This window comes from Euprymna scolopes, chromosome 9 (assembly GCF_053919585.1).
Source record: "Euprymna scolopes isolate OS-2025 chromosome 9, ASM5391958v1, whole genome shotgun sequence".
Lineage (NCBI taxonomy): Eukaryota > Metazoa > Mollusca > Cephalopoda > Sepiida > Sepiolidae > Euprymna > Euprymna scolopes.
Genome location: NC_136490.1, coordinates 51356928 through 51384197, shown reverse-complemented (window position 1 = coordinate 51384197; position 27270 = coordinate 51356928). Strand labels below are relative to the sequence as shown.

Here is a 27270-nt window from a genome sequence, read left to right as displayed (position 1 = left end):
ATATCTTATATGTTTTTATGTAGAGTGATTTGATCCTCGGTTGATTAATTGTGTTTAACTGTATCGGATATATACTCGAGAGTAAAAACAATGAAAAGAATATGCTGTTTTCACAGCCCTAGTTATGTAGTGTTATTATAACAATTTTAGTCAATTGAGAATTTTTTGATAAAAAGAAAGGACGTGGGATATTGTAATATAAGTCTAAGGTTTTTGCAATAGTTTTTTTTTTTTTTTCGTTCTTGTTAGCCTCTTACATCAAGTGAATTCATGCCTTGTCCCGAGCGATTTTCATTAAAAAAAAATGCGAAATAAAAATGAAGTACAAACTCCCGGGCATCGTCGGATATGTGAAGGTAATTTTAGATGCAATGTTCCTGTTTCTGTAAATTGATACTAAAAACTATTTCATTTCGACAGAAGTGTTGACCTCTTCCAGTGCCATTACTAAAAATATGAATCCACGTTATGATTACTGAATGTATCCAATCGTCGAATCACTTAAGGTTTTAAATTACTGAAACTAAAACTATCATTTTTACAATTTCCAAAAATTATTTTATTTTTAAATCATAATTGTGTTTCATCTATGTTTTTTTCTGATTATTTCTAAAACTTTGGTTAACTTGGTAATTTTGGTAAAAAATAAAACATGGCATGGTGTAATAAAAATAAACTATAATGTGCCGATGAATAAAAGATGGAAGCGATTGCTATCATTCAATTTTCTGTGCTGCCTGTAAGCATTGGGAACACAAAAACGAAAGCAAAGTGAAATTATTTCAAGATTATCTCCCCTGTATTAAACAAAAAAAAATCTCTGGTTTATAGCTCACTGTAAATAGTTATTTCTGTTTGTAGAGAATTCAATCTTTTTTAGTAGTTGTAAGCATTGGGTATAGTAGAAGTGAAGTGGAATTACTATTAGATTTTTTTTTTTTTTTTTTTTTTTTTTTACACAGTGATCACCACTTATCAAGGCCCGGAAACCACTCAGGGATAAGGGTTATTGCAAGTACAGTACGTTAGTGTGGAGATTTGATGAAGTGTTTAATTAAGGGGGCGGTTCATTAGGAATTTGTTAACATTGGACTTGAAGACATCCAAGTTGTAGTCCGGAGGGAAGCAGGCAGACGGAACAGAGTTCCACAGGCGTTCAGTTTTAAGAAAGAAGCTTTGTTCATGGAATCCGCATTTTGATTTCGGCACAGATATAGAGTGGGGGAAATTTTTCACAGTGGATTCAGCTGGACGGGTGTTTTTCGTGAAAGATTGGCGAGGGGGGTTCAGACGAGCACCTGCCATGGAAATAACGATAAAACAAGGATAGGCTCGCAACGTCTCTTCTGTGGGAGAGAGGTTGCAGGGTAGAGAAAAGGGCATCCCCCACTAAGCCACAAAGTCTATTTTGTACTCTGTCAAGGCAGGATAGGCTGTTTTTAGCAGCTCCTGCCCAGATATGGCAGCAGTATTCCATCCTTGGATGTACTTGGCTTTTATATAGATAGAGAATTGCATCAGTAGTGAGATATCTTCTGGAGTGGTAGAAGGATCTCACCATCTTTCCAGCGACTTTGGAAACAGACTTGATGTACGTGCTGCATTTCAGATCAGGAGTAAAGGTCAAACCCAGAAGCTTGTCAAAACATGGGGCCTCTCCCAGACGAGAGCCATCCATCACAATTGATGCCAGCTGGAGATCAGAGCGTTGATGATGTAAGGATAGGAGTTTGGTTTTGGATGCATTAAAGGTAACCAGCCACATCTTCCCCCACTGAACCACGCGTTCGAGATCAGAGGAGAGAGAATCAGAGAGAACTTTGTCATTTACAGCCTTTGATGTGTTGCCGTAGATGGTCGTGTCATCAGCATAGATGTCAACGAATGATTTAAGTATGTGTTTAGGGAGGTCATTGATGTAGATCAGGAAGAGAATTGGGCCCAGGATTGACCCCTAAGGGACTCCAGCATTTATATTGCAGGCCTCCGATTTTTGTCCATCGACCACTACTCTTATGAGCCTATCGGAGAGAAATGATTTAATGATTGAGAAAACATTTCCAGTTATACCGTAGCTGGAAATCTTGTGAAGTAGACCCTTATGCCATACCTTGTCGAAGGCCTTTGGTATGTCAAGAGCAATTGCCCTAGAAAGGAAGCCTTTGTCAAGAGATTCACTAATCCTGTGGGATATAACCGTCAGCACATCTGCGGTAGATCTTGCAGAGCGGAAACCATATTGTGTGTCACTAAGAAGGTTATTCTTGCTGAGGTGGTTGACTATTTCTCTATTTAATATGGATTCCAGCAACTTACTCATAACACACAGGAGACTTATTGGTCTGTACTGAGAGGGAGATGACTTATCACCTGAATTCTTAAATACAGGGCAAACTGATGAGGTCTTCCAGGGAGTCGGAAAGCACTTCTCCTTAAGGCAGCGCTTAAATAGTTTTGTAAGTATGGGAGCAAGTTCTGGTTGAAGCATTTTTAACACTATAATTGGGATGCCATCAGGGTCAGTTGCTTTACTGGAATCTAGGTTCTTGATTAGCTTGGCGACCTCATGCACGGATATTTGTATGTTACCTAGCTTGTTCTGTGTTATAAGAGGAAATATGGGGAGTTGATGGCCTTCGTCGCATAGGGTAGAATTAGCTGCAAAGTTCTTTGCAAATAATTTGGCCTCGTCTGACGCTGACGAGATGACCTCTGGTCCATTGATAATGGTTGGGATAGAACGCACACTTCTGTTCAGGATCCTATTTGTTATTTGCCAAAACTGGTGGGATCCAAGTCGCTGATCAGCTACCTTGGATTTAACAGACTGGGCATATAGCTCTCTTGCATTTTTTATTACTCTTTTACAGTGGTTGCTTGCAGACCTGAAAGCAGCTTTAGTCTCAGTGCATCTATTACGTTGGTAGCTATGGAAAAAGTGATTTCTGTGCGCGATAGCAGCAGCACATTCTGGGGAGAACCATGGCTGGCTGTTAGGTTTTGTTGGAATTTTTTGGATGGTATGAATTGGTCTGTGCCTACAATTAACCATTCGGTCAGATCTGATACTATAGAGGACACTTCCTTTTTAAACATGGAGTGCAGAGGTAAATCAGATATGAATGTACGGAAGCTATCCCAGTCAGCCATAGAGTATCGGTATACAGTACAGTGGAGGGGTACGTCTGGGGGCTTCTTACATTTCGTTTTTATCTTAACTGACACGACGGAGTGGTCGGAGGATCCTAGAGGAGAATGAACGGAACATGAACATAGCTCAGAGGAAGTTGAGAGAAAAAGGTCTAAGAGGCTTGCATATTGACCGGGTGTATCGGGCACACGGGTGGGTTCACGAACAATCTGAGTGAGGTCATAAGCAATGGCAAAATCATGACAAAACCTCCCCTCATCATCTGTCTTATTTGAATGGGTCAGCCATTCCACGTTATGGACATTGAAGTCACCACAGATGTGGATGTTAGCCGAGGGATGTGACGACAGTATGTGGTTTATTTTCTCAGATATGCTCTTAAAGATAGTAACTCCGCTGTTGTGGGGCCTATAGAGGGCAAATATAAATGCAGTGGTGTTAGCAAGTGCAACCCTGAAGCAGATATAGGGTAAATTAGGATCTTCTCTAGAGATATCCCTGCCACACGGGAAGCCATCCTTAATGTAGGCACATATTCCATGCCCATGGCGATCTTGAGGGTCAGATTTCTATGCCCATGGCGATCTTGGGTGTCAGATTTCTATGCCCATGGCGATCTTGGGTGTCAAATTTTCATGCCCATGACGATCTTGGGTGTCAGATTTAGCTGTTAAATTAGAGATTGTTTCAAAGAGTTTTTTTATGGAAATCGCTCGAGACAAGGCATGAAGCCAACTGAAGCAAGGAGCTAACAAGAACTAAAGATGATGATTGCAAAGACAGAAAATGTCTATTGATCTTAGTCTTGAAGAGAACCAAGGCTGTAGGTAGAAGGAAAACTGTGAGCAGGAAGAGAATTCCACAACCTTGCAGTCCTTGGAAATAAGCCACTGGAATAGGAAGCTGTATTACAATGAAGTATAAAAATAGTGATTAAATGAAGACAACTAGACTTGCAAGTCAATCAAGCAGGAACAAAGGAAGCAGGGAAGAAATCAGACAATTCTGAGGCACACATGCCATAATAGGTTGGGGTAATTGCGCCAAATCCGTGGTAATTGCACCAACTAGCTAAAAGTGCTCTTTTGGCAACCACGTATATAAATAGCACATTTTGTAGTTGGTGCAATTACCCCCAAAGTACAGTATTTGTAGAAAAGACTGAGATTAGCAGCATGAAGCTTGGTTTGGTTGTTTTTGTTTGACGCCATATCAACCTTTTTCAGGTGTTTAATGCCGAATCTAGTTATTTTGAGGAACGATTTTTAATGGGGTATATTTGTTTTTTAAGTCGGATTCTATTTAACCCATAGTTGGGACCCTAACAGGTACTACAACTCTGGGTCAGAGTGGACCTGGGAGCAATGGCAATTAAAGGATGGCTCGACACACCGCAAGGTCCGCAAGCTGGAGCCTCACCATTGGATATAGTTTTAGGTCATATCCAGGACCTAGCAGCATGAAGTCTCTGAGAGAGATATTGCAGTGAAGAAGAAAGAGTGGTGGGGGTCAATCAAATTAAAGATACGTTTCTGTAATTTAACAAGAACCTTCAAATGGGACACAGATTAATCAGCCCAAATAATACAACAGTATGTCGTGCGTGGTTTGAGTATAGATTCATAGGGACTATTATATTTATTCATGTATAATGATTCATAGAGACTATTATATTTATTCATGTATAATGATTCATAGATACTATTATATTTATTCATTTATAATGATTCATAGAGACTATTATATTTATTCATTTATAATGATTCATAGAGACTATTATATTTATTCATGTATAATGATTCATAAACTATTATATTTATTCATTTATAATGATTCATAGAGACTATTATATTTATTCATGTATAATGATTCATAGAGACGATTATATTTATTCATTTATAATGATTCATAGAGACTATTATATTTATTCATGTATAATGATTCATAGAGACTATTATATTTATTCATGTATAATGATTCATAGAGACTATTATATTTATTCATGTATAATGATTCATAGAGACTATTATATTTATTCATGTATAATGATTCATAGAGACTATTATATTTATTCATGTATAATGATTCATAGAGACTATTATATTTATTCATGTATAATGATTCATAGAGACTATTATATTTATTCATGTATAATGATTCATAGAGACTATTATATTTATTAATGTATAATGATTCATAGAGACTATTATATTTATTCATGTATAATGATTCATAGAGACTATTATATTTATTCATGTATAATGATCACAATAAATTTTACAAAAAAAGTATCCAAAAAATTACATGTCAAATTGGACAAAAAGCCAAATTGAGTGGAGTATCTTCGGAGTTTTCGACATCCTTTTAGATTCTCTTAAAATTCCCTTCACCACAAATACCGCATTCATACTATGAATTCTACTTAATATTGCTCCTAGACTTGGACGTTTTTTTTAGTTGCAAAAGAATATATGCACAGTTTCAATTCCATAAGTTGAGGGTGGAGGTTTCTACTTAAATGCGGGCAGTATTTATAGTAATAAAATAAAATGCTAGTTGACTAGTAAGACCATCCGAAATCAATCAGGATGGAAATGTATGTTAATGGTTTTAATACTTAACTGCGAAAAAATGGAACGTCTACTTGTTAACTTGTAGCCTTGGGGGAATGCTATTGAAAGCAGAAGCCTAAGAGTGAATGTTAGCGACCAAAGTGATTATCAGTGAGTTTATTGTTAGGAAACTCCCGGATGGAAGAAATTTCTTCAGCTCAGTTTGTAGAAATGAAGTTCAATGCAACTAAATTATTTATGGTAACTGTAAGCATCAAGTACATGAAAAGTGCAGCAGTATTAGGGTAAACAAGTGAAGCATGCATGGTCCCTTGTGAGTCCGCAGCGAACGAGGCATAAAAAAAAATGACTAAGACCCTGGGGCACACACAAGAGTTATCGCAAAGTATAGGCAAACAAAATTATATAGAAATCGGTTACAACTTTTCAGAAAGTTTTATAAAAATCCAAGGCATCAATTTTTTTTTTTTTTTTTGAATAAGTACAAAAGTGTCACTTTTAGCCATTTTAACCCAAAAGGCACTTCTGGGGGGGGGGGAACAACCGGAGTTTTCCCAGAAAATCTCTTCTAGTACTTTTTTACTCTTATCATGTTTAATGTTTGTGCAAAATTTCAAAAACTTCCAAGGCGTAGTTGAGAAATGTGCGAACAGACGAACAGACAAGGGGGAACTTACAGGTCCACCCTCCTTTTGTCAGGGGGCAAAGAAGTTAAGAGAGGATAATCATTTTGTGTGCAACAAAAAGTCAATGGAGACAGATGAAAAGGCTGATAAGGAGAAAGTATATAGAAGTTGTTGACGAGTTTTTTATATTTTGAAGTCATTAGAGAACAGGGTTGAGCAGGTGCTCGTCTGATTGCAAGAATTGGGAGTGGGTGGATTACGTTCAGGAAATTTGTGTCATTACTAACCAGCAGAGCATTACCACTGTCGACTAAAGAAAGAGTCTGAAAGAAATGTGTACAAAATGTGGTGATGTATGGAATTGGAACGTGGCCAATGAGGTTTGAGGACCTGCGTTGCATGGAGAGAAATTATACAATGGATGTATAATGTGAGTCTCAAAACCAGACTTTGATTAGATCATCTCAGAGGAAGATTAAATCTGGAGAGCATAGGAAGATGTATGCAAAACAGGAGACTTTGATGGTATAGTCACATTTACAGAATGAAAAGAAATGGGCAGCTGTCCCCAAATTACAACCACTCCTTTTGTGATTTGACAGAAAAAAAGAGGATTTTTTTTCAGCTAATCCCCTAAGCGTCTCTGATGCAATGTCTTGTAACCCTAAATGTATCCTTTTCATTTTTTAACATAATTTTCTATTTTAACCCTGTGTGAAAAATAGCGTTTTTAACATTATTTTCATATATGTTAATAATTAAAATGAAACGTCAATGTGGATTTGAAACATAAACACTGTTACAATTTTTTTTTATGATGATGGGGTATGATCTCGCACAATCGGGAGATTCTATTCATAAACGATGCTGCTAGGAACTGATGAATCGAATTAATTCACGTCCTGTTACCAACCAAGCAGAAACCAGAATTGCTCCATTAATATTACACTTTTCAGTATCAATTTTGCATATGTTTTTTCCATGTCAACACGGGAAGAATCTTTTGCTCTGTGGATTCTAAATCGAGAACTGTCTACTGCAAACCAATCACCTCTCAGGACTTGTGTAGAACAACGAACCATCGGAAACTGTTCTGTCTACTGCAAACCAGTCACCTCCCAGGACTTGTGTAGAACAACGAACCATCGGAAACTGTTCTGTCTACTGCAAACCAGTCACCTCCCAGGACTTGTGTAGACCAATGAACCATCGAAAACTGTTCTGTCTACTGCAAACCAGTCACTCCCAGGACTTGTGTAGAACAACGAACCATCGGAAACTGTTCTGAAACTAAACATGTCTTAAACTTCTTTTTATCAAAATAACTTTATTTATCATTAAATAATAATAAAAAAAAATATTGATATGTCATAAGATCGGGAGTATGTCCGTCAAGAGGGCACAAGTGCTATGAGTTCATCAGAGTACATTCCATTAAGGTACTTGTGAAACATGCACAAGGATGCCACATTGTCGTGATGGGAGAAAGATGGGAACTTGGTTTATAGTGAAGGGCCTATTAAGTTGGAGACTCTCTTTTTTTTGGGGGGGGGGAGGGGCTAAGTTGGGGAGACTAGGTGTAGATGCACTAACACAGATGTGACAACAATACTCCATACATGAGTAAACTGTGGCTTTGTAGAAATAAAGGATACTCTTAGGTGTTACTATATTTTTAGCACGGTAGAAGGAGGTCACTTTTTTTTTTTTTTAACAACCTTGACAATAGTAATTGTCTGTATTTTTGAGATGAGGTGTTTTAATTTATTGAGATTGTCGGACTGACTTCCTCATCTTGGTTGTTATAGTCACTATTTTCTGTTGTCTTTGTCCATAATTTGCGAGGTAGAGTAAACAAGAGTGTATAGATATAATATATATCCCCGAAACCTCTGTCCTTTACGGGGGGGATGAGAAAACAACCAAGATGAGGAAGTCCGTCCGACAATCTCAATAAAGCTTGACAATGTTCTCAAACATCAGTAAATTTATTTTGTTAATGTTTTTTTTTCTTGATTCTTATTTTGCAGATTTGGTGATGAAGCAAATCAAAACAGCAATAAATTATATGCTTTTTATCCCTCATGCTATATCTTGATGCTTAGCCCTAAATCTAGACTTTTTACATTGAACTCATTTTGCACTATTCTAACTTTACGTTAAGAATACTCTTTTGAATATCATGTCTATATAATAATAATAATTGTGTAACATATATAATATATACCATACTTTGGGGTAATAGCGCTAAGTCCACGGTAATTGCGCCAACTATCTAAAAGTGATCTTTTGGTAACCACACATATAAAGCACACGTTTTTTTTTAGTTGCCACAATTACCCACAGATTTGGCACAATTACCCCAAAGTACAGTATATAATTAAGTAATAAAAAATATAATATAAATAATGTTTATAATTGTTTTTCGTTTTGTAGATTTGGTGATGGAGCAAACCAAAGCACCAATCAATTATGTGCTTTTTATCTGTTGCCTTCACAATGACATGCTCAGGACTTATGACGTTAACACCTAGAGAAGACAACTTAGTGTGCACTAGCTGCACTAAAACAGTGAGTAGGACTTTTTTTTTTTTTAATGATTTTTGTTGTATTCTGTTTGAAAAAAGAACAAAAAACAAGTTGAATATGTCTTTCTGGCGTACATAGTTGAGGGTTTCTATTCCTCTTATACATATGAACATCATCGAAAATGTGAAATTCTATCTACAATTAACTTTAAAAAGATATTGCTAACAAGTAATATAGAGTTCTGAATTGAACTTAGATGAGATACTTGTATAGATTGTTCTCATCTTGAGTAACGTTTCGGTCAGATTGTCTTTCGACCGTCTTCAGGCATGTTAGTTGCTGTTTCTTTGCCAAACAACAACCAATATGCCTAAAGACGGTCGATGGACATTCCGACCCAAACTTCGCACAAATAACACTCAAGGTGAGAACAATAGTCCAATCAATACAAGTAGTATAAATAATATACAGCATAATCACATTGACACACTAGTTCCAGCAATGTTGTGCCTGGTCAATACCAGATGAGTGACGATTTGGGAATACCAGTTGCTGTATGTACGAAGATGTCGACAGCTCCCTGCAAGAACTGCTTGTGAATTTAATATTTCTTTAACACTTCCTCCTTCGGAAAAAAGCTGGTTTAACCGGCCTAGGATGAGTAACGATGCCATACATTGTTGTAAAATATATTCTTAGAGTTAACTATTGGCTTAGTTGTTAAACGCAATAGTTCAATTGTTGTTTTGTTTCCCTGCATTCCAGCTGACTACAATATGGTCGTCTTCAAGTCCAACATAAATAAGATCTTGATGAGCCGTCCCCTTAAGAAATTCAAGATACCAAATTTCCATTACTAACAATTACTACAATATTGTCCCATTGATTACCGTACACTCATTAACCCTTATCCTCGAGTGGCCTCCAGGTCTTGATAAGTGGTAACTCCATTATAAAAAAGAAAAACTGATGCTTTGTTGTCACTGAGAAAAAATTCGGTAACACAGCTAGATATTCTGGCAGTTTTCATGTTATATTAAAAAAAAAAAAAATAATAATCTGCCTTTAAAAGTTTAAACGCTATTTTCTGTTGTCTTTGTCCATAATTTGCGAGGTAAAGTAAGCAATATATATCCCCAAAACCTCTGTCCTTGATGGAGCAAAGACAAAATCTTGCTGCTAATGGTTTCAAATGATCTGAAATAACAGCAAGGGGAGACTTGATTCCAAATATTTCTCATATGTTATATCTCGCCTCTTTTGGAAATATTAATTATGAATATCTTCAATATAAAATAAGTCTTATACACTGCGAAATTTACTTTATGTATGAAAATCAAGGCCAGAGGTTTGGGGAAAATATCAGATATTTTGTGATTTATATGCAACATTAGGAAAACAAATGACTATGATTGAAGAATTGGTAAAGTTGCAGTATATTTCCACCCACGAAAATCATTTAAAATTACCACTATTATCGGTTTTCGATGGTGCTGAAAGCAAAAATAACAGTAAAAATTTCAAGAAACGAGTAGTTTTCAAGATATGAGCATATTATAAAGTGGGGGATCACTTTTCCATATTATTTTAATGTAAAATGAATATTCGTTTTGGAGCTACAAAGTGGGTGCTCATTTTATGTTAAATTAATATGGAAATGTGATACCCTACTTCTTGAAAGAGTAATGTGCGACTTTAAGGGAAAATGTCCAATAGCCCACCACAGGATTCAGGTCATTAGCTCTCCAACGAGTCTTAATTTCTTAAATTCTGATTAGTAGTTGCCGAAAATTCAAACATAAAATTGCCCCAAAAAGTGGTATGTCTCTATATGGATACATCAATACTCGACGCCAAATTGAATATTGAAATGCACATATCTTTAGTTCTATTGGCCCAAACTACATGAACATTTGCAGGCTAAAAGATTATAAAAATTTATGACGATTAGCTAAAAGGAACCTATATTTTCAAACCAATAAAATATGCCCAAATTAGCATACATTTATTCATATATATATATATATATATATATATATATATATATATATATATATAGTCCTAACAGCCAACTTTAGTTTTGCTGCTTGGGGACGAATTTTGCTTTGGATTTTTTTTTTGCTTGGTTATCTCCCCTTTGGCTTTGCCAGGCTACTAATATAGTGTTGGGACGATAATCTCAATCAGGAATTGAAACTTTTTGAGTTATCAGAATCGGCAAAATTTGTGCCCATTTTCCGATGCCCAAAATCTTCAACTGCTAGGAGTAATATTAAAATAAATATTTACTGATTTTAAACTACCAGTAAAACTAAAATCTATAGATACCTTCCCGGCCATATTTCTTTTAGATTTGCGAAATATATGCAGTAATTGGAAAAAATAATTATAGTTTGAGATTTTTAAAGAATCGGAATCGGGGGGGGAAATATTGGAATCGTCCCATCACTAATATACATACACTCGAGAGGAAGTGTTTGTTAATCCAAAAGAATAAGGCAGTTTCTGTAAAAAAAAAAAAAAAAATGCTTAGTCTGAGGGCTCAATGCGAAGCAGAGAATATCTAAATGATTCAATTAAAAATACAACACAAACTTAACACATATTTATTTCAACCCCAAAACGGGCCTTTTCAAATGATGTGGGCTAGTCAGGTTAGCATCTGACTTACACAATGCAGAAAACCACATCCGATAGTCATAGTGTCAGAGAGAGTCCATCTAGTGGCAAAATAGGTTTATTACCATAGCAATATTGAAAGTCTTATAGTGTACTCCACTCATCTGCTTGCCTTCTTGCAGCTTTTCAGTCTTTCTTAATTCGCCTTGGTTCTTGGAATCCTACACGTTTCACTTGGAATTTAGATTCGTTCAAGTGGGCAGACCTTCACACGGTGTTCATTTTTCTGTCATATGAGCTAATCCTCCTCCTCATAGATTCCATAATTGAGCTACTTGAAAATTCCTTTGAAAGAGGCAATCTGATTCTGGGTGGACTTTATCTTGAATCCACTGTTTCAAAGATGATATTCGCTTTTCATAGTTCTTTTTTATTAAGAAAATACTCCAGGCAAACCAACATTGATTAAAATGTAGAACTTAAATCAGAAAATGTACATAAGAAGTCTAAGGAATATGTCCTTTACATTTTAATGATGTGAGTTGTTGATGAGCATCTTTCAATGAGATTCTACCAACACACACACACCCACGCACTTAAGCACATATATAGTCTAAAGAAGTTGTTTCTTTTTTTTTTTTTTTTTTTTTTAACTCACTTTCACCCCAAACAAGGCACATCATTGGACGTATGAACTGGAAAAAAGGAATAAATACATTGAGGACATTACAAGCATATCACGATCAGCCGGTAACAGGCATGTGACTGGCTTCACCTGTTGTACTAATCGTCTTAGACACGGTTCCATGATGACGTGACGATGGGTCAGTCATTAGGGCCTGAGTATCAATAGGAAAAGCACATTGGGATGTTGGATGTGGCTCCTTCATCTCCCAGGAAACGTTTTGACCATTTATGGCATTCGGGTTGGAATATTCCTTTTCCTCGGGGCCGCTTCTTCAATGAAGGCATTTATGGCAGACACAAAAAACGACACGCGACACAATTGTAATATATATTGTATGCACTTAACTTTGTATTTTAGAAAAAAAAATATATTACAATACAATATACAAATTATAATTAATTTTTACACTTAAACCTAGGCAATATATATACTCGTCATATGATACAAAAATTAGAATGTAAGAATCGTGCTTTCGGTCAATATATATATATATATATATATATATATATATATATACACGAGCAAACAGTTAATAAAACATGTTAAAAACACTTTGAAATGAGTTAAAAACATATTTAATCTGAAAAGGAAATACTAGATAAATGGATAGTCCTTAATCCGCAGAGTTTCAAAGAAATACTTTCCTTCTCATCAGAGGGTAGGAATTAGCAAAATGCGGGATCGGATTTTGCATGCAAAAGTATTTGATGAAACTACAAGTAAGTCACAGATCTTACTTGATAACAAAAAGTGAAGCAGAGGGAATATGGTGAAGAAAAAGGTGATTGCACATGTTTTTATTTTATATATATATATATATATATATATATATATATATATATATATATATAAATGACTGAGTGTTTTAGGGTTTTCATAACACTATATGAATATATCCTCCTCTTTATAATAGAAATCAATGTGTATTTGTATACATACGTGGGTGTACATGTATTTATATATATATATATATATACAAGTTAGAAAAGCATTACATCCAAGGCATGAAAATTGTTAAACAAAGTAAGGTATAAAAATTTAATTTAGATTGAATCCAAAAATTACCTTGGATTTATTTTATGTAATGTACATTTTGTTGCACTTTTAAAAAAAATTAATTGAAAATTTCATATCTATATCATTAATTGCTAGATGAAAGATAATGTTTTTAAATTGCAACAAAATGTACATTACATAAAATAAATCTAAGGTAATTTTTTGATTCAATTTAAATTAAATTTTTATACCTTACTTTGTAAAATTTATAAAAGTGCATTTTGAAGATTAATAAATTTCAAATTGAATCTTGTACCTTTAAACATTTTGTTTAACAATTTTCATGCCTTGGATGAAATGCTTTTCTAACTTGCATCTTATCTTTTTAATATTATATATTAAAACCCTCCTTCTCTCTATTTCAGTTTGTATTTCTCCTCACACCACAACTCATTTTTTGCAAGCCCCTCTTTGTATTATTACAGGTTTGAATAACGAGAAAATCTGAATTGTTTTTACAAAAACTTTAAAATAGCTTTTTTAGATTAAATTTATTTAAACTTCTTTCAGAATAGAAAATCTTTAGAATTTAATAAGGAACATATTTCATATAGGTTTCATTAACAAATATTCAGTACATAACGAGAAAAATAGATGAAAATTTCAAAAGGACTGTATAACTGGTTACGGTCAATAGTAGTCCTCGGCAGCAAAAGTCTTTGTTATTGTTATTCTATTATTATTATTTAAAACATGTTGTGTCCTGCTCTTTCGCACGAGGACTAATATATATATATATATATATATATATATATATATATATATATATATATTATTCATCATATAATACAAAAATGAGAAAGTAAAAATTGTGCCTTGTTTCCAGTGATGAGTAAAAGCAAGAAAGCAAATAAAACCACCTTAATATCATAAATGAATTAGAAGAGAAATCCTTCACTCTGAGTAAGAAGCCAACTGTACAATAATATATGTATATTAAAAATTACATTACTGGCATAATTCTTTGCTTTTTATAAATGTTTGTTAAAACCCTAACCCAAATCATAATCTTTCGGTCAATATATATATATATATATATATATATACACACACACACATACACATATATATATATATATATATATATATATATATATATATATATATATATATATATATATATATAAATGAGTGAGTGTTTTAGGCTTGGTTTGCATATAGCTATATCTGTGGCAACAGGTAAGTAAACTTCGTTTCCTGAACTCAAGTAGGTATCATGGTAAGTCAAAATATTTATGAATCCAATTGAGGCTAAGAAATCTTGTTGCTAGGGGCAACCAAACCAAAACGTATATATATATATATATATATATATATATATATATATATATATATAGATTGATATAGTTATGCATATTATGAATCTCAGCTTCGAATATCTTTTTGTCTGCGTGCATGTGTGTGCATGAATCCCTCTACTTAGGCATACCAAACAAAATTCTCTCATACATCTTTCTCTCTCCCTCCTGTCGATTTACTCTGAAAACATAATTTTAGAAAGACTCAGCATCATGTCTCTTGCTGCAAAAGTGGTATTATTACTGAACTCGTATCAAGATCAGAAAAACAGAGGACATTGATGATGTAGATAGCTGAAAAATATCTGCCTCAAGTATCCAAAAAAATGTTCTGCATGTGTGTGTGTGTGTGTATATATATATATATATATATATATATATATATAGTCTGTATTTATAAGATCGAGTAGGGTTACCTAGTGTGAAACAATAAATAAACATTTTAGGAAATGAGGTTTTTTTTTTTAAACTTGGTCTTAAAAAAAAAATAAAAAAAGAGGTAAAGCTTTGTCAGATAACTCCATCCTTATTTATCTTTGTTTTAGCATTACAGTTAACGGAGCATAAAGTTGTAGGAGTCGACAAGAGTTAGAAATAGGAGATCTGCGCATTTGAGCTGCTTATCTTCAAGTGGAGAGACGCGGGTGGCCTCACGTTTAAATCCTACACCCCATTATCCTAGAGGAATATTCGTTTCAGCAAAGCAAGTTTCCTTTAGACTAATTTCCTTAAAATAAATCTTATTAGCATGAATCAATCTATTTTTCTCCCAGGTTTTGAGTAAAGTAGTAGGGTAGACGGAGCCAGTTTTATATGCTTTTTTGATGATCTGGGAATGACTAGGTTATAACTATTTGAGAGGTTTCATAGGACATATGGAGTCCCCTTGATGCTTGAAGCAGATTTTGATTGTATTTGCGTAGGAGTCAAGTACTCAGCCTAAAATATTACACCTTATTATCAGCAGCATTTTACATGCTGACATGTATTTTTGTTTACTTGAGTCATCATTTATCAAGGCATGAAGGCCACCCGAGGATAAGAGCTAATGAATGTAAGGTAATAGTGTCTTAATCACTAATGGTATAGATTGGGTAGAATTTAATTATTTTGGGGGACAGCTTAACGAGAATTGTTTGCATTGGATTAGAAGGCAAACATGTTGTATTCAACTGGGAAGCAGACTAGTAGAACATTGCTCTAAAGGCGGGCCGTTCTGGGAAAGAAGCTTTGTTCATGAAATCTGTGTTTAGATTTAGGCACAGATAGAGTGAGGAAATCAAATATAGTGGTTTTAGCTAGTCGAGTGCTTTTTTGGAGGACTTTTAGAATTTGACTACATATACTGATTCAAGAGCTCTTATCAGTTCGTTTCTCATGACCATACCATCGAAGTTTCCTGTTTTACACACATTTCCCTATATTGTCCAGATTTAATCTTCCTCAGAGCTCATCAGATCTAAGCTTTTCTTTAAGGCTCACATTACACATCATTGTATCATTCTTAATATGGCACAATCACGTTGACACACGGGTTCTTTCCAGAACACCGAAGTTAAGCAATGTTGAGCCTGACCAGTCCCAGATGGGTGAACATTTGGGAACGTGAGATGCTGTAAGTACCGCGAGGTAAAATACCAAGTTGAGAAAGTGGTGCGGTGTATTCTCCTCTCAAGTGTAGATGGAACTATGCCATGCCAGACACCCCCGTCTGTGATGACGTCACGATAAAAAATACTCTTGATAGCCCTGACGAAGCATGAAGTATTGAGCTACCAACAAGATTTGAATTACACTACAAAATTGTGTTGTGAGTTCAATCCCCTTCTATCATTTCTCTCCATCGCATGTCCTCAAACATCACTTGTTTGTTTCACTTCACTGCATACACATGCCAGTGTTAATGATATGCTGATTAATGATGATGAGAAATGAACATATTTAAAACCACTTTTATGATATAAAATAAACGATTTATTCGATTTTAATATAAATTAGTCTAAGAGGAGAATTGATTGAAAAATTGCAGGGACGAATATTTTTGGTAGATATTACCTCTGCCATGAAAGTTGTGTGTTATTTCTTTGTCTATATATTGATGTAGGTGTACCGCTTTCGTTTTTGGTACAACTTGGTACGAAGAAGAGAATGCGTGAGGAGGAAAAAGAAGAAGATTAAAAGATGAAAGAAAAGAGAGAGAGAGAGAGAGAGAGAGAGAAGAAAAAAAAGAAGAAAAAATCTTGACTTCCGGTTTCTGCTCTGCAGACAGGATAACAGTAACAAGCAAGACATGGTCCCAAAGGATTAATGATTATCTACTTCTCAGATAACGTGACTCTTGCTTTCTTTCCCCATGTTAAGAACGACTTGCCTGTCTGCTGGATAATTATGTAATTATTCAACCAAATGGACAGAAAACGTAGACATTTTTAACTATAACAAAATAGGTTTATTACTGTAACTGATGTAATAAGGAGTTATAAGTTAGCTGACTTAGATGCAATGTAAACGGACGCCCACTTGATCATATCTAATTATCCACCTCAATGGACAGCAAAAACTGGAAGTAAAAAAAAGCAGACAATCTTAACTATAACCGACAAATTCTAACCATTTCATTGAAAAACTTCAGCTCATATCATCCAATGGTTGATTATGTTTCCAGACAGACCGCCCAGAAAAACGGGGAAACACTCCAACTTTGAAATTAGTCTATATTTTTCCTCTTGTTTCTAATTGAATAGATCTATTAATTGCATAAAGACGGCTGCGAACTGCTTGTTCACGATAATTAGTCCCATTATTTGACGTGTATATTGGTCATACGAAAGAAAGAGAAAGGCAGTTTCTATCATTTAGCAAATCTGGAAGTGGTGTGGCCAGATCAGGCTGTTTGAAACTACTGGTTTCCTCACCCAAAGTGCATCAAATATTAAGGTTATTGTTTTCTTTTCCCTTTGCAAAATACAATCATGTTCTACAAAGTAAAAAACAAAACAAAAATTCCCTACAAAACAATTAAGCGAAGCATTATGAATAAACATTTGGAGATATGAAAAACCTGAAGCATAAAACATTTTCTTAAATGACTGAATTCGGCACTAAAAGAGTTGAGATGCCGTGAAACCAAGCAAACAAACCGTTACCGATAAAAGTATAAATTTAGAATTTGTAAAGGTGGATGTTGAGTGTCTCATTATTTATCTCCCCTCCACGACGGATCCATAAACAATGCATCAAAATACTAAATTAAGTTAAAAACATATTTGCAATGTTGATATTTAAGAGAGATCAAGAAAGCATCTTAGTAATGAATAAATCAATCAATAAATAAAATTATTGAACTGCCCTGAAAATCATAAGGCAATTATGTTCATATTGAATTAAATAAACTAATTAAATTAATTTAATTGGGGGTGTGCATGAATGTATGTGTGTGAATTAATCATTATGACAAAGTTGTCTCCCTTTAAATCTATATATATATATCAATCCTCTTAATAAGAACACGTAAAATAAATTAAAACTTAAACCCAACGTAAATTACGTTATAAACACACAGAAAATAAAAAAATAGGATAGTAGTATACACGTAGATAATAGTAAAAACAATGTTACCCTTACCGATTTATTGTACTTACTTTTAATTATTTTTTTATTTATTATTTATATATTAATTTATTTATTTATTATTAATATATTGTACCTACTTTTAATTATTTTTTTTAACATATTGTCATATTCCGTCATTCTTATTTCATATTTAAGTTTTATTAAACCAGTTTTTCTATAGTTGCTTGTCGTATAATTCTGATCATTCTCCCCTGTTGATGAGAAGCATGTAGCTTCGAAATGCCATGCCCTAAAATGTTTTTTCTTATTTCCCATTATTAATTTTTGTTATTGTCCTGATGATATAATACAATTATATATAACTTTTATTCCTTAACTCAAATCTGATGCCTGTTTGCTCCTCTTAATAGTGTTGAGTTTTTCTTATCTTGATAGGCTTTTGCTTTATTAAGGATTTAATCGTTGATACCAAAGTTTTATACCTTCATTTTTCCTCCTTCTTTACTTCTAAATAAGCTTCAATACAATTTTGTTGAGCTGTGTTTTATCCCGAAATATGTCCCCTTAAAGAATTGAATTTATTTCTCATTTTCCTTATATACACACACACACACACACACATATATATATATATATGCATATTTATATTTAAAGAAAATTTAAATTAAAAAATATTGTAATAATGATATATATATATATATATATATATATATATATATATATATATATATATATATATATATAGCTCTTTAAAATAATAAATGGAAAAAGCTTATGGGCCCATTTATCCCATCAGAAGTTAATAGTTAATATATCACAGAAGCACAAAAACGAAACATATATAGACACACACACATTAAGGTTAGTTCAGTTGTAGCTATTTCTAATCCATAATATACATTTTGAATTACTACTATATATTGGATACATATAATATGTAATATTCGATAGGGAATTGACTTTATAAAAAGGTATATGGAATCTGCACAGATTAAGATATTAGAGGAAAGCATATTTTACGACTGAGCAATGCCAGACGCCTCCTGCTAGTTGGAATGTTATTTTTTAATTTAATGCAATTTCAATCTAATTATTTTATTTTATAATTTTGAAGAATTTTAGAGAGTTTACTCGGTAAATGTAGCAACGACCTTTTAATATTTGAATTCAAATCTAATTAATTTTAATTTACTTATTTTACTTAATTCAACATAAATTCCAGTATTTTATTTTATGATTTTTAAGGCATTTCAATAAGTAGTCCATAATGATGTTTTATTTATTTATTTATTACTGAGATGTTTGATTGATCTTAAAGCATCAGCATTGATCAAGAGGAAATCGATAGAGTAAATAAAATAAACATGAACTGATCAGGAATATTGATTTGTCTGAACAATAGTTTCGACTCAGCAGACAGAATCTCATTCCAATGTCTTCATAACCTCGGTTTTCTTCATCCAAGCCTGGACGTTCTTGACTAAAAGAAACTCAATTAAAAAAAGACATCACTTGCAATTCATTTCATTCAAATAATTTTATATAAATGTAGTATTTGTGTAAATAATTCTGAAAAGCTAGTTCGTTTTTGTTTTTTTTTTTCAAATTTTGTTTCAGTTGGTTCTTAGAGATCAAAGAGCTTCTTCCTGGAGCTAACACTTGCTTTCATCTCTTCTCTTCTCTTCTATCTATCTATCTTCTATCTATATAAATAAAATGAACTCATTTTTTCCCGTCTAATTTTGACATAAATAGGATTAAAAATCAAGATATTTCATGCAAATATAATATGCACAAACGGCAGAACAATATCTGAGGTGTGTTATAGGCTTATTATTTCTCAAATTCCTCGATAATCTTAGATTTCTATACTTTTTCTGCTGAGAAGTCACGGCCAAAATCGGTTAAGATCAATGGAAGTGGTAAAATATTTTCTCTCTAATAAATTCCTCCTCCCCCTGCCACCACTTAACACCGTTTGGGGATCGTTCACAAGGAACAGTTGAGAAGAGAACACCGGTTTGGCTTCGTAGTTCTTTCATGTGAAGTTATTTAAAATCACTAAACTAAGCTGCAGTGCTCTGTGGCGTAGTGGTTAGCGTGCTGGACAATTCACATTATATTTTCACGTTCGCGCCGACCTACCGTAGTCGTTTTTTTTTTTTTTTTTTTTTTCCTAAACAACTGGAATGGACTTTTCTTGGTGGCCGAACTGTTAACGTTGCAGATGTTTTTTTTTTGTTTTTTTTTTCACACTTTATTTTCCTACTTTTACTCATGACTCCGGGATTAATCCTTCCTACTTACCTACCATAACATTTTTTAAAACTCCCCCCTCCCCATCCCGGAAACAAACACTCGGGCAACGCCGGGTACCCCCGCTAGTTATGACATAAATTTAAGTTAGATGGTCCTTTTCTCTTTAAGGCTGCTTTCGATATTTCGCTATAGTTTCAGGGATTGTCTATTTTTTTTTTACCTAACTTTTTAAATTTATTTCAGTTTTAAGAGATCAAGCGGGTTACCTCCTATTCGAGGGCTCTTTTAACGATAGCCATTATCTTCCTATTATCTGTATTATCTATTTGTCCTTACTGCTTAATCTTCCAGGGATCGTTCGTATGTATTTCTTAAGATTATTTTTTAAGAATTAGGCTACTTACACCGATCACAACCAGTAAAATGTACGAATTCTTATCTATATTTAAGTAGCCTGGTTGCTTGACGTTGCGCGGGTGTTTGGCAGTGTGTGTTGAGCAAAAAATAAATGTGGTAGTAGGCAGGCAGGTAGGCGCGCTCGAACCCGTACTACAGAGGAGGAAAAGAATGTGAAAAAAAAGTGACGCCTTTGCCGTTGCGTCCATTGCCAAACTGGAGGTAACGAAGGTTTAAATTAAGGCTAGTCAATCAAAAAGAGTGGATGAGTTTCGAAAATATCGGCGAAATAAGCTACCTCTCCTTGTAGAAAAATGCCCAGTTTACGGCCGAAGAATTAATGTTTTAGACAATTTTTCGATATTTGCCGTCTGGGGGGGAGGGGGGTCAAAGCTTCAAAACGATACCGATCTCGTGTAAATCCGTCGCCTCTGTCGAAACTTTTATACAAGCATACATATAAGCATGCATGCATATATACATACAAACATACATTTAAACACACAGATGAGATTTATATTATAGATGACTTGGGAGATCATTATTAATACTTACTAGTTCCTCATCAGGGTAAAACGTCCGTTTTAAATGCTGGCCTGAGTTAGATGATTTTTAGAAATTGACTTCCAAGCAAACCTATCTAAATTTGACCGATTTTCTGTTGAAGCAACTTTCTTGTTTTGGGGCAAAGATTTTTTATAGGTAGCATACTATTCTTGACGCAAAAACTTTGAAGTGACGGCGATTTGTTCTCTTATGAAGATGCCAGTTCTACATGATTTGCCACCAAGACCGATTTAACGGTAACATAGGCTTCACTTTCCAAGTCGATAATGCTAATGAAACAAAATAGTTCAAATCAAGCAATCTACTAATTTTATAAAGGTAACTTTTTTTTTTTTTACAAAGTGGTCACCACTTATCAAGGCCCGAAAGCCACTCAGGGATAGGGCTTATTGTAAGTACAGTATGTTAGTGTGGAGATTTAATAAAGTGTCTACTTAAGGGGGCGGTTCATCAGGAATTTGTTTACGTTGGACTTGAAGAAACCCAGGTTATAGTCAGGTGGGAAGCAGGAAAACAGAACAGAGTTCCACAGGCGTGCAGTTCTAAGAAAGAAGCTTTGTTCATGGAAGCTACGTTTTGATTTAGGCATAGATAAAATGCGGGGAAAGTTTTTGACAGTGGATTCAGCTAGACGGGTGTTTTTCGTAAAAGATTGGCAAGGGGGGAACCAGAGATCGGAGCTCAGACGAGCACCTGCCATGGAAATAACGATAAAACAAAGATAGGCTTGCAACGTCTCTTCTGTGGGAGAGAGGTTGCAGGGAAGAGAAAAGGGCATCCCCCACTAAGCCACTATGTCTATTTTGTACTCTGTCAAGGCAGGATAGGCTGTTTTTAGCAGCTCCTGCCCAGATACGGCAGCAGTATTCCATCTTTGGACGTACTTGGCTTTCATATAGATAGAGAATTGCATCAGTAGTGAGATATCTTCTGGAGCGATAGAAGGATCCCACCATCTTTCCAGCGACCTTGGCAACAGACTTGATGTACGTGTTCCATTTCAGATCAGGAGTGATATTGTTATTGTTTTTATTTTGATGTGCAGTATTGAAATACAGATTCATCGATTTCTACTGATGTTATTAAACATTAGCGGGGAGGGGGACTATCGGGTCGTAAAATATGCTTAAATATATTTTAATTCATGCAGATTTAGTATTATTACAGAGACAATTCTCTATTGAATATTATATTGTACCCAATATACAGTAGTGATTTCAAAAGTTAAAAATCAATGACTTGTGTGCCATCGGCTAGAATCGAAAGCAAACACATTTAACGCTCCAGCTGCGTCTCCTATCGATATAGCTATCGAAGTATAGGTAAGAATTATTTTATATTAAACGCCTTCAACAAATGGATTGAATTTGGACATGCGCAGAAAGAAGTAAAAATATGTCGGCAAGTTGAAACGAACAGTTTGCATTTCAACTTTCCGATTGAATACGTTTCATATACCCAGACAAAGTTATTAGCTATCGTTGGTGTATAACTATTTTCTGTTAATTTGAGTGTTACGTGACTGGAAGTTTATTGGTAAAATATTTACACACATGCAGGAAAACACACACACATACATATACTATTTTTATTTATATAGATTATAAATAGGCCTTTTGGTTACGTTAACTAAATCTGTTTCGTTTTGATTTCCGCTTTATGTAACGAAAGTGTTGTTAAGTACTGCAGGTATATAGTCCCTTGTTAATTCCTACGTAATTTCAGTTTAATTAATATATATATATATATATATATATATATATATATATATATATATATATATATATATATATATATACGTAAAAGAAACTAATCTTTACTTTTTCTTTTTCGAAATAGTTTAATTTTTAATAAAATACTAGTAAGCCTCCCGGTCTTGCCCGCTCGTTAGATACGCGTAAATATGATATTTAAATTCATGCAGATTACGTATTTATTATTAGAAAGATAATTCTCAATCGATTATTAGATTGAACCTAATATATAGTAGTGAGATCCAAACAATATATATATATACATATATATATAATTACATGGGTGCCATAAGCTAGAATCGAAACCAAAACATACAAATTTTCACCCTCATTACTCAGCCTCTGAGCAACGCCCATACGCTTATATATATATATATATATATATATATATATATATATATATATATATATATATATATATATATATATATATATATATATAGTCATCCGTCTTTAAAAATATGGAATCGCCGGAGCGTCAAGGACAAGACTTAAGCAAACAAAGTTTTATAATTACATAGATATTATAATCAAAATACATTTTTTAGTTTTTAATTTGAATTTTTTTCAGAATGGTTTCATGTAATAAAATAAATTTAATATATAAAGGGCTATATGTCTGTCAGTCTGTCTCCATATTTTCAAACTCTATCTCCTCCTAAACTAAAAGTCGCAGAGCAGCGCTAGGGGCTTCAAATAATCGCATTTTTTACGGACCCCTTTTTATGGGTCTTTTGGAGGTTAAAAAACTTTTTTCATGTGTCAAAAAATGCGTCAAAATTTAAGAAAAAAGTTATACATTTTGTACATTCATCTTAGTTTATTTCTAATTTTTAATCCATTCATATGCATGTCACGTTGGTACAGTGCTAACGTCACCAGCTTTGAATACAACAGTTCAGGTTTCGATTCTAGCCGATGGCACCCATATACTTTTTTTTGGTAGCCCGAGAAAAGGAGGGTGGACCTGTAAATTCACCCTTGTCCGTTTGTCCGTTCGTCTGTCCGCATTTTTCTCAACTACAACTTGGAATTTTTTAAAATTATGCACAAATATTAAGCGTAATATAGGTAAAAGACAGTAACAGAATGGATTTTCCGCGAACATTCCGGTTGCCCCTCTTAAGGGTGCCTTTCGGGTTAAAATGGCTAAAATTGACACTTTTGTGCTTATTAAAAAAATTTGATGCCTTGGATTTTTATAAAACTTTCTGAAAAGTTGTAACTAACTAATTTCTGTATACTTTTATTTGTCTATACTTCGTGATAACTCTTGGGTGTACCCCAGGGGCTCTTTTAGGGCTAATGAAACACTTCATTTTTGTGACTATTTTACCATATTTGTCCAAAAATTCTGTGTATGTCTATTTAGCAGTTTTGCATGGTGCTGCACACAAATTTAAATATGTTAAGGCCTTGGGGACTTTTGAGCCTAAATGGGTGGGGGACAAATGATGAACTAAGTCATTTCTTTATTTTTGCGTGGTGCAAAACTCAAATTTACATATGTTAAGGCCTAACACTGCACCGTTTGTCCATTTTCACAAGGATTTGAGTCCCCTGAGGACGTTAGAGGCTGAACTTAGTCATTTTTATGCCTCGTTGCACTCACAGGGGACAATGCATGCTTCACTTGTTTACTTTTGAAATCACGAATCTATAATAATATATGCGTAATCTGGACAAATTAAAATATCATAATAAGGCGTATTTTACGCCCGGGCAAAGCCGCGCCCCGCCCCTGCTAGTATATTCCAAAGGATTACATTAAAATAGTCCACACTTGTAAATGCTTTTTTTTTAATATCGTGTAATAAAAAACATTTTAGTCTTTCCATTAAAATGTGTTTTACATTTAAAGGTATTTTACATTTACATGGAATACATTCTTCACTTTGAAATGTTTGTAATATCTTGTAATAAAAATAGAAAGAAGGAAGAAATGCACAAACGATTAGATTTTGGTGTTAGATTTTGGTCTTGGATTTTTTTTTTGTTGCATCTTATTTACCACTGAAAAACTACTTATGGATGTCGGTTTCTTTTGAAGTCTATATTAAATATATATGAAATAGTCGTTTTCTTTTTTTTTTTTTTCGAATATATGATTATAGACATAATAGCCACATTGCCATGCATATTGGAATGGAATCATGGAAACGCATTAATACTTGGAGCTAGTAGAATCTGCCATTATATATGTGTGCATTCCTTCGTACATAAACTTATCTTTTACACACACACATATTCTCAGAATATTAAAATATAATTGCACGAATAATTTTAAATACTTTTATGCTTTTCTATAAGGCTATTTTTATTTATCACATTATGAAGAAATTCGGTATTTTTGCCAGGAAATACGCACTTGGTTTCCCGTTCCGTGTGTGTGTGTGTGTGTGTGTGTGTGTGTGTGTGTGTGTGTGAAGAGCGAGAGATGGAGCAAAGATACTGCATTTCTTCATAATGTGACAAATACAAATAATCTTTATAGAAAAGCGTAAAAGTATGTAGAATTATTGTGTGATTATATTTTAAATTTGACAATAACAATAGAAAATAAATAAAAAAGAAAAAGGAAATAAACATAAATTCATAAATAAGTCATATATATATATATATATATATATATATATATATATATATAAACTGACATAGCATCTGAAATATAGACTAAAATACGAAAAACTACACCTAGGGTGAAAGTAGGTCAGCTTACTACAACGAAAGGACATCTACCCTTCCAATAAAACACACAAAAACGGGTGAACCTGAGGTCAACTGTACCTTTGTCTTGTAAGTGCCGGCCCATGGGCTGATTAGGATTGGCGCAGTGGCAACTAGGAAGATGAGTGAATAACTAGAAAATTCGATAGCATGTACGTATATATAAATGCATGATAACCACAACTTTTTGCATAAGCCTGACGAATTCTCACGAGAATGAAACGCGGAATATTCCGTGTAGCTTAATTTCATATATATTTTCATAATTTACTATATATATATATATATATATATATATATATTTCATGTTGGAAATATACAAAAGATTCGAATCATTGAATTCCAGCAAAGGTCGTTGACAGTGCTCAATCAAAGAGAGCAAATTTATAATTTCTATTTTTTTATGTAAACATATATATCTAATATTAAATGAAAGAGGAGGAATAAAAGTTATATATAACTTGATTATATCATCAGCGCAATAAGGAACAGTTAAGGAGAAAATTAAGAAAAAAAACTGTTAAATGTAAGCTATATTTAGTTTAATTTAGTTTCCTGCAAAGAGCGTAAAAATTCAGTAGGTATTTGACATCAATTAACAATGGGAACATTTATTAATCAATGTTTAATATCTACTGAATTTTTGCCCACTTTGCATAAAACTAAATATAGTCGTCATTTAAGCCCGTTATGTTTAGAAGCTACGATCCAAAATCATGAGTTTTTATTTAGTTTAGGAATGAATCTTACACCTATAAACATAAATAAATATATAAAAATATATATAAAATTTAAATGAGAAATTTAAAAACTTTGAAGTGTCAGAAATAATGATAAATCATTTTATTTGCTTTTATTGTTGTTTTAAGTCCAATATTTCGTTAAAAATAGCCTGATTAGGGTAGGAGGTTCGGTTCATGAATTTTTTTCCTTTTCTTCATTTTGGTCTTAAGGAGGAGATAATGCCTCTGAGTTAATGAGAAATATACATGTTTCGTTGGTTCACGGAACAAATTCAATATATATATATATATATATATATATATATATATGAAAAGAAATCAAAACTATAAATTCAAATTTACAAGAAAATTTATTGTTCGACAGAATACTCAAAAAACAATATTTAATATGTCCTTATTCCGCGGAGTTTTAAACAATGTTATTCTTCTCTTCGGGAAAAAAAATAAATTAGAAAATTAATAGTATAGCCGAGCTAAGAATTTGCTGGTTATGTCATTAAATAAAACAGCACTTTACGATGGTTCGTCAATTGTTTTTGGAGTATTTTGTCGAACAATACATTTCCTTGTAAATTCTAATTTACTGTCTTGATTTCGTTCATTATGATAACTAATTGAAACAGATTCCCTGAATGTCGTTTTCTTAAAAGCACTTACGCGTAAGCATTACATTTTAAACTTTCTTGAATCGAAACCGTGTAATTAGTTTTG

At 33.6% G+C, this 27270-nt stretch overlaps 1 protein-coding gene across 1 annotated transcript in view; it reads left to right on the top strand.

Annotated features, from left to right (window-relative positions):
• LOC145284538 (thrombospondin type-1 domain-containing protein 7A-like) overlaps positions 1-27270 on the top strand; it is a 1985627-nt gene that overhangs the window by 874408 nt on the left and 1083949 nt on the right. The window contains exon 4 of the mRNA XM_080133436.1: positions 8787-8921. The gene's annotated coding sequence lies outside the window, so the exon portion shown is untranslated. The remainder of the gene's footprint in view (positions 1-8786; positions 8922-27270) is intronic.